This window comes from Pongo abelii, chromosome 17 (assembly GCF_028885655.2).
Source record: "Pongo abelii isolate AG06213 chromosome 17, NHGRI_mPonAbe1-v2.0_pri, whole genome shotgun sequence".
Classification (NCBI taxonomy): domain Eukaryota; kingdom Metazoa; phylum Chordata; class Mammalia; order Primates; family Hominidae; genus Pongo; species Pongo abelii.
The window spans coordinates 21,852,015-21,861,021 of NC_072002.2; the positions used below are offsets into that span (position 1 = coordinate 21,852,015).

Below are 9,007 nucleotides of genomic sequence, written 5' to 3' on the forward strand. Positions count from 1 at the left end.
ACCCCCCTGAACTGCCACCACACCTATCCATGCTCCCTTTATCACAGGCTTCCAGAGGAATCATGACTGGCATCCAGTTCCACTCCCATCCTCTCCTGAACACACCCCACTCTGGCTTTCATCCCACCACACCACCAAAAAAATGCTTGTCAGCATCAGCCCTGATCTCCCTGTTGCCAAGCCATAGCATACTATAATCTACCTCCAGTCCTGTTTCTGTAGCCTAACATTCAGGTGATTACTCCTTCCTTGGGGAAATACTTTCTTGGCTTCGTTTCTCAGACACAGCTGTCTGGTTCTCCTCCAACTCCACCAGCTGCTGCTTTTCCTTCTCCTTGGCCAGTTCCTCCTTATCTCCTGGACCTCCACAGAGTGGAAGCCTCCAGGGCTTGATCTTCATCTTCTTCCATCAACTCACCGTCTCTGGGTGATTGCCTTCAATTTCAAAGTTTAAAATATCATGTAAAATGTACACCTTCATCTTGGGCCTTTCCCCGAACCTCAGATATTCAACCGCCTACACAACACTTCCACTTAGATGTCTAACAAGCACCTACATTTGAATCTTGATTCCAATTCATTCCCATCCCCTCAAGAAATGCCTGCCCTTCAGCCTTCTCCACCAGCGAAAACGACAACTCCAACACCTAGCTGCTTAGGCCAAAAACCGTAGTCATCTCTGAGATCCCTCTCACACCCCATCATGTGCAATCCCTATGCAAATCTCAGAGTTATACATTAACAACCTGCCCAGGACCTTGCTGCATCCCCCCAACCTACCCCCCAACCCTGCTATGACCTTGGTCAGGCCACCACCACTTCCTGCCTGGACACTCACTGCAATAGCCTTTGGTCTCCAGGCCTCCTCTCTGCCTCCCCTAGTCCACTCTCCACACACGAAAGTCACTCTATAACATTACTGAAACGTCCTCACTCCTTAGCTCAAACCCTCCCTCCACTGGTTCCCCATCTTACTCAGAGTAAAAGGCAGTCTTTAAGATGGCCAACCAGGGCCCAGATAATCTGTGACCTCATCTCCTCTACTCTTCTCCCTTGCTCACTCCATTCCAGCCATCCTAACCTTCCTGCTGTTCCTGAAACATGCTAAGCCAGCTCCGCTCCAGGACCTCCACCCTAGCTCTGACCTCTGCCCAGCCCCTGATGCTCCAGCTATTCACACATCTTGTACCTTCACTTCTTTCAGGTCTTTGTGCAAATGTTCACTTAGCTGTCAGGCCTTGCCTCATCAACCTACAGATTTGAACAAGGCACTTCCCAACCTCCTTTCCCTGCTTTCTCTGTTCTATAGTACTGACCACCACCTGCATGTTATGTAACTCACTTGTTACCTCTTTTTCTCCCCACATTAGAATGTAAGCTCTATGAGGGCAGGAACTTTGACCATTTGGTTTGCCACTGCATTCCCAGCTAGAACAGTGCTGGCACGAGACGCTCAATAAACCTGAGTGAATGAATGAATAAAAATTTTCAAATTATGTCAATACACAGCAAATTCATCACCATCATATAAGCACTCTGCTCTCAGATCATGCCCCAGCATTTTCTTCTCTTTGATATTTCCAACTATTCTCTCTTCTTGATTTCCACAAACATGTTCAAAATTCTCCCATGTTAGGATGGAGGAGGCAGGAAACAACCTGCCCTGATCTTTCATTTGCATGTCCTGCCACCACCTTCTCACCTTCCCTTCACGGCCAGGCATCTTAGAAGAATACTCCACAATTCATACTTTCACAACTCATCTGACATCCTCTTCCTTTATTTGCTCCTCATATGTTAGGGTTACCCAGAATTCTGACCTCAGACTTTGCATCATGCAATTTACTTCTTACACACTAGGGATCTCAACTCAAATGTCTTCAGGAACAAATATTGTTAGAAAACAGAATTATAAGGACTGAAGTCAGCTGGAAATTACAGGCTCTACCTAAAGCTAGTTAAATTCAATACAAACACTGTTGTCAAACAAAACACATCTACTGGTGTAGTCCATTCCTGAGGACAAAACATGGCTATGTTCCAAACATACCCTGAAATAGTCTATATCTTCCTCTCTCCATTACTACCACCTTACCCTACTGAAAAGCCTCCTCACCCTTTTCCATGTTTTTATTCTTGCCGCCCTACAATTAATTATCCAAGAAGCAAGCAAAAAGACCATTAACTATGAATCAAGTGCCGTGCCTCTTCTGAAAACTCTATGAGGCCTGTCACTCTCTCCCACCCTCTCAGGCTCATTCACCACATACTAGATTTTCTATTCTTGTAACACCCCCAAAGCCCACCCCTACCACAGGGTCTAGAATATTCCTCTCCCAGATCTTTGCCTAGCTAGCTCCTTCCTTCCCGACATTCACCTCAATTTATATGTTACCTTCTAAGAGAAGTTTATCTCTTATTAAGTCAAAAAGCGCCACAGTCAATCACATCCATTTAAATTTATTCAGCATTTATCACTATTTATTCTTGTATTTATCTGTCTTCTTCCAATGAAATAATTTCTCCCTAAGAGCAGGGGCCTTGCCTATCTGTCCATCACTATTTCCTTAACACTTAGAACAATGCCTAGTACACAGCGGGTACTCAGTAAGTATCTGTGAAACGAATGAATGACAACATTCTCAGCCAGTGGGTAAACTCAACTTTAACTTTAACCCCTATAAATTTAGAAGAGCAGCTTCTTGGGGAAATGTCTATCTTGTTCATCCACATATTCCCAATACCTGACAGAGAACTGGAAATACAAATTGAAAAAACGAGTTGTAAGAGAGAATCTATAACCCCTAGTTTGCTGATACTCAGTGTCTATTATTAAGTAATGTGCTAATTATTTCACATACATTTTTCTAATCCCCATGTCCAATTTGTAAGGTAGCCGTCATCCCTATTATTGAGGAAACTGAGGCTGAGAGAATTAAGAGACGTTTCCAGTCCACACAGCACAAATGAGGCCAGAGGACTCCCATCTAGGCAAGTCTGGCCCCAGGGTATTCTTTCCTCTGCACTAATTCCACCTCCCGGTGGTGCATGCCTTGGAATCCCAGCTACTCAGGAGGTCATGGTGGAAGGACAGCTTGAGCCCAAAAGTTTGAGGCTGCAGTGAGCTATGACCACGCATGTGAATAGCCACTGCAATCCAGCCTGGGCAACAAAGAGAAACCTTGTCTTAAATAAATATACAGGAGCATATGCATCTGTATGTAAATACTACGGTTATATGTAAATACTACACCAATCTATGTAAGGAACTTGAGCATCCAGAGGATTTTGGCATCCTGGGGCAGGGGCAGGGGCAGGTCCTGGAACCAATCCCACGGATAACTTGAGGGAACGACCATACTTCCAAATGGCTCTCTGACATCTACCTTACCCCCGAATGCAATACAAAATACAAAACCAAACTTGTTACCTTTCCTCCATTCATTCCTGCCGTTATCTTTAGTCTTCACCCAAATCCATCCCTATTAACTGTCAATACAAGCCGGACACCTAGGACCATCCTGATCCCTCCTGCTCTCTCACCAAATTCTAATGCTTCTAACGTCAAATACACCTCTGGAGCTGAGACCCACTTCTATATTCCTAATGCCTGTTGCCCATCACTTTTTATTCTAAACTATCACACAAGTCTCCCAACTATCCTCTCCAAGTCTAGCCTTGTAATTACTAAGTTATTCATTCATATACAGACATGTAAACTATTAAAATTTATAGAAAATTCTTCAACAATTGTCCCTATTTAGAAGGGCCTAATCCAAAGAAAACTCAGAAATTACGCAAAGATCATTCATGCAACATTCATTATCAAACACAAACCATGAAGAACCCTCTACTTGGCACCAAGAATGCAAAAATAAATAAGGCAGCTCCCCTCAGGGAGCTGACAATCCCTGTCAACTATGATAGTGTTAAGTGCTTCAACAGAGCTTTGCTAAGGGTGCAAAGGTAACAAACCCACAGGAAGATTCCTCAAGATGTAACCTAATACTTAGTCTCTTCTCCAGAAAAGATTACACTTGTAAACCATTCATGGAAATAACACATTCCTAAAGGAAATTTCCTTTAATTTCTCACATTATTGCATTACCCACCCCTCCTCCATCATCTCAAGTAAAGACAATATGTTATCTTTTCTTCTACCATATTTGAACTGAGTAGCTATATTTGCAATTTCTTTTGCTATTTCCTTAAAGTAGTGACCTCAAATTTCACATCTGGACTCACTAATTACATTCCTAGGTACATAAAAGATTACTGACTATAGTCATTAATCGTAGGTCTATGTATACAATTAAACACATTTAAAAGCACACGCCGTGGAACCCAAAGCCGAGTCAAACTTCCCCAAAACTCATCATTTACTCTTGGCACTTTAAGATATACTTTAAAACTAGGTAGCATTTCGTATATTATTGTTCAAGGCTGACCGTTTTTGCCCAGAAAACTGAAATTTGGAGAAAAAGTTGATTTTGGAGCAGTAAAAATGCCAGTCGAATGACCTCAAAATAGTAACAGCAAATGGAAATATGGTCATATAAACAGCTGTTCTCCAAACGACTGCCTTGAAGAGGTCCTCATGTTTTACTAAACAAACTCTGAAAGTAACAGCAAAGTAAAAGTAGAGTGTATTAACATTCGTCTCATTTCACGTTCTGTTGATAATGAAATCATAGGCAAAGAACGTAGGTAAACTATTAGGAATAAATGAACGCAACCTAGCAGAAACCAAATCAAGTGAGTAAACGGAAGACAAGGGCATTAAGCATTAAGTTAACAAGGTTACTTCCTGGGTCAGAATTTTAAACGAAAAGGAGAAACAGAACCGCCCATCACAATGCACATAAAGGAAACATCACCGGTCACTTCACAAGCACATTGCAAGAAACTCCAGAGGGAAGCACGGAGAGGGCCTGTCCCTCAAGAGGTGGAAGTCCCCAGAGAAGAGGGGAGGAAAGAAGGACGTGATCCCCTAACAGTCTGTCTCATCACGCCCGGCCAAAGCCCAATGACACAGAGGCGTGCAATTAATCCCAACCAGGCGGAGCTCAGCTCAGAGGCTGGGCCAGGCGCAGAGGCGCGGGCAGCGCGGCAGTCACCCCGCTCGCGCCCTGAGGCCGCCCCACAGCCTGCGCCCCCGCCCGGCCCAACCGTCACTGTCCCGCCGGTCCGGCAGCCGAAACGTAGGCCAAAGGTGCATGCGTCTGCCTCCCGCCCAGGTGCAGGCCGAGGCACCAGCGTCCCTCCTCACCGAGCCCGCGTCCCCGACTGCGGAGGGCAGCGTGCAGCGGAGAGGTCCACGGAGTGAAGGGGTATCCCAGGGCGCTGCAAGTGCGCGTGCGCGTGGCCCCCGCACCGGCTGGAGCCCCGAACGGCCGTACAGCGCCCGCCTCTGGTTTACGTCTGTTCGCGGCACCAGGCAAGGGGAGGAGACTGAGCTGGCTTTTGACTGGACAGCACGAAGAGATGGGGCGGGAAGAAGCCCGGTGATTGGTGAGGACAGCGCGTCCCTGGATTTGAAGCGAGGAAGCCGCGCGCCCTGCGAGTCCGGAAGAGGAGATGGAGCTCTGCGGGGGCTGGGACCCGGGGGACGGCTCCCGTTGGCGCCGCCTTCAAGGTCTTGGCGAATTTGAAAATAATGCTTACTTTATTCAGTTTGGGTCTCCAGGGCACCGCCAGTCACTATGCGCAAAGAAGTATTCCCCGCCAACAAATCCCCCCCGATAGGTTTCGTCCTTCCGTAGGCAGATGCAGACCTTTCCTGTTGGTAGGCGCTGAAAGGCGTCAGGTTTCACCTTCAATCAGCTAATTCCTCAGGATCCAAGTTTCATGACATTTCACCACATCTAGTCGCCTCTTTGACAGAGTAGGCTTTGTCTCGATTGCTTCCTACTTTTCTCCATCCTTCTTAGGCCACAAAACCCATTACCGCCATCTGCTCGGCACAGGCCCTGAACTACTTCACTGAGACCATGCCTTTCACTCAAAATGTATCGCAGTCTTTTTCAGTAAGGTCCCTTATCTCAAAATTTATTCCATATAGTCACAGAGGGAAAAGAGTCCCTCTTTTCCGAAGCTAACTCCTTAACTTCATTCAAGTTACTGAAAGATGCCCGGCGCACCTTGGAGGAAAGAATAGGGAAAACGCAAAGTTTAGAAGTCCCTAGACCTGAGGTTACTTGGTGGGGAAAGACGTCTGTTTACTTGACCACTTTCTACCTCCTGCAAACATGGCTCACCTGTCATTCTTGGATATCCTCTCCACTGGTTTCCTTCTCTCTGCTTACAAAAATGCAGCACCTCTCTATCCAAACACACACACCACACACCCATACACTACACACATACCACACACACCACTTACACCACACACCGTCCCACACACCCACATATGCACCACACACGTATACACACGTCCATACACAACACACACCCACATACACATCACCCACACACCCTCCACACACAAACACCACTCAGACCACACACCCACACACACCCCTTCCTTGATTCTGTTTCATCACCTAATGACCATTCTTGTCTCCTTCCCTTAATGGTCTCCACTTTTTTTTCCATAAAGGAAGCCAGGCTTCCACTTTTTACACCTTATTTTGACGCATTTCATGGTGTCTAGCTGGGTCCTGAAAACTTTAACATTTATGAGGAATAGACTCCTAATTGTCAAACTCAGTGATATCTCCACAGTTCGACACCTCTTCTTGGAACCCTGCAGCCTTGGTATTTGCAGAGTAATTACCTTTATTCTACCTTTGTCCACACTCAATGAGCAAAGATAAATGCAGAAAATCTCAAGATTTTCTGAATCCCAAAAAAGTAAGCCAGATGCTTAGCCCTAGAGCTGACCTCTCTTAACCTCTTTTTCTACAAAGCGGTCACACATTGGAGGTGAACTGCTTAAATGTGTCTACAGGTTCCGGACTGTCACTCACACCAGATCCTTGTTAATAAATGTCCTTCCTCCATAAATATCCTCAAGTCACCACAGCACTCCCCACAACACTCAGTAACCTGATAGGACTCTATTAACAGAGATCTCTGATTCAGAGTCTCGGCAGCAGGAGAGCCTGGACTCTGACGCCAGGCTGCCTGGATCTGAATCCTGGCTCCACCTCCCTCTTCCAAACTGTGTAGCCTTGGGCAAGTAGCTTTAACCAGCCGGTTTCCTTGTCTGTAAAATGGGGATAATTAAAGCGCTTGCCTCAGAGGCTTACTGTGAGGATTTAAAGCTATTACTCCTATAAGGTATCTAGAAAAATAATGGCCCATGGAAATACTCAACAAACATTAGCTATTATCTTATACCTCAGTATCTCACCTCACTTGCCAACTGGAAAGGACGAACAGAACTCCCACTGTGATTTCCAAATCTCTTTACACACTGAGTAGAGCCTGCAGAGGCCCCATGACCAGGGTGCCTCCCAGGGAATTAGAAGTGAGGCCTATCCAGTTTTAAGTTCAGACATCTCTCAGCTCCCCTTTTACCAACTGCTTAAAGTGGTATGCCTCAGCCACCAATACTCAAAACCTTCTACAATGTAACCACAAGGTATGATTTCAGGTTAATGTCCCACTAGTTCCCTAAATGAACCCTACTCTTTCATCAGACTGTTACTTATATCCTATTCTGTAAACACACCCCGGCCCTCTTTTACCTATTGAAATCAGACATCCCTTCCAAATTCTGCCAGCTCAAATAACTTGTCTCTTTTATGCCTACTATACAATTTCTACCATTATTACAAAGCTGAACCCATTACCTTTTGTAAATTCTAAAAATGCCTTCTCCCACAAGTGTAAGTTTGTGTGCAGACTACCTTTCTATTTTTCTACATACCCCAGTGTTTGGCACAGTATCTTGCACATGGTAGATGCTCAGGATTCACTAAATTAAATTGGAGAACGGTCTCAATTTCATTATTCCATTCTTACCCCAGGTACCTCATGTCTGAAAGCTCAAAGACATGGCTTCTTAATTCTGAGTTAGATTCAGCATTAAGACTTCTTGTTTGATCCTCCATAAGGCTACAAGCCTAGCAAGTCATTTAACCAGAGGAAGACCTTTGAGATTTGAAAAAGGTATTTACATTGAAATGCTAACTTTAGAGACAAAACACTTTATTAGACAATAAAACTCAAATGTTCCTTAAAATGAATAGGCTGGGTGAGGTGACTCACGCCTGTAATCCCAGCACTTTGGGAGGCCGAGGTGGGATGATGTACTGAGCCTAGGAGTTTGAGACTAGCCTGGGCAAAAAGTGAGACCCCTCACTAAAAAAAAATGTTTTTAAAATAGCCAGGGCATGGTGGCGTGCACCAGCAGTCCCAGCTACTCAAGAGACTGAGGTGGGGGGATCGCTTGAGCCCGGAAGTTCAAGGCTGCAGTGAGCCAAGATCATGCCACTACACTCTAGCCTGGGCAACAGGGTGAGACCCTGTCTTAAAAAATAATAAATAAAATAAAATGAATAGAATCTTTCTATCAGCTCTTAATCCTTTGCATATTAAGAAGTCCTAGAGATATGACACTATTCAAGGAAAGGCGTCTTTGAAAATCAGAATAGTTATAATAATTATGTCATCTATGTGATTACCTGATAAGACACATGAAATACTGTTCAAAACACCTCTCTCTAGCCCTGATAAGAGGTTAAACCCTTGACAATTCCTGACAAAACTGAACCAACAAGCATATTACTAGTTTTAACCATTTTACCACAATTACAATCAAGTACATTCTCATTTTAAAATATTTTAGAAAATAATCTAATGTTGACTAATTAGATTGAAAGTCAACATCTGTCCATTCTAAATGTTAGTAGTCTACATACTTTCTACCTTTTAAATAAATGTAATATTTGCTCACATCTGATTTTTGTTTGGATTTTTTGTGAGATAGTGAAAGGAGAGTAAACCTTAGCAATTATCTTAAATAAAATACATTCTGTTTTTATAAGGCAAGAGATTCTTA

The 9,007-nt window shown here is 44.3% G+C and overlaps 1 protein-coding gene across 15 annotated transcripts in view; it reads right to left on the reverse strand.

Annotated features, from left to right (window-relative positions):
• The window catches only part of CEP192 (centrosomal protein 192), a 130,067-nt gene extending 124,708 nt beyond the window's left edge, over positions 1-5,359 (reverse strand). For 6 of the 15 annotated variants that reach the window (XM_054537615.2, XM_063716817.1, XM_024235835.3 and 3 more), the window contains exon 1: positions 5,270-5,356. The gene's annotated coding sequence lies outside the window, so the exon portion shown is untranslated. Of the gene's footprint in view, positions 1-202; positions 436-1,342; positions 1,463-5,269 lie in introns of all 15 variants that reach the window. The other 9 variants (XM_063716816.1, XM_024235834.3, XM_024235830.3 and 6 more) reach the window with 5 other exon arrangements.
• Positions 5,360-9,007: the final 3,648 nt, after the last annotated feature.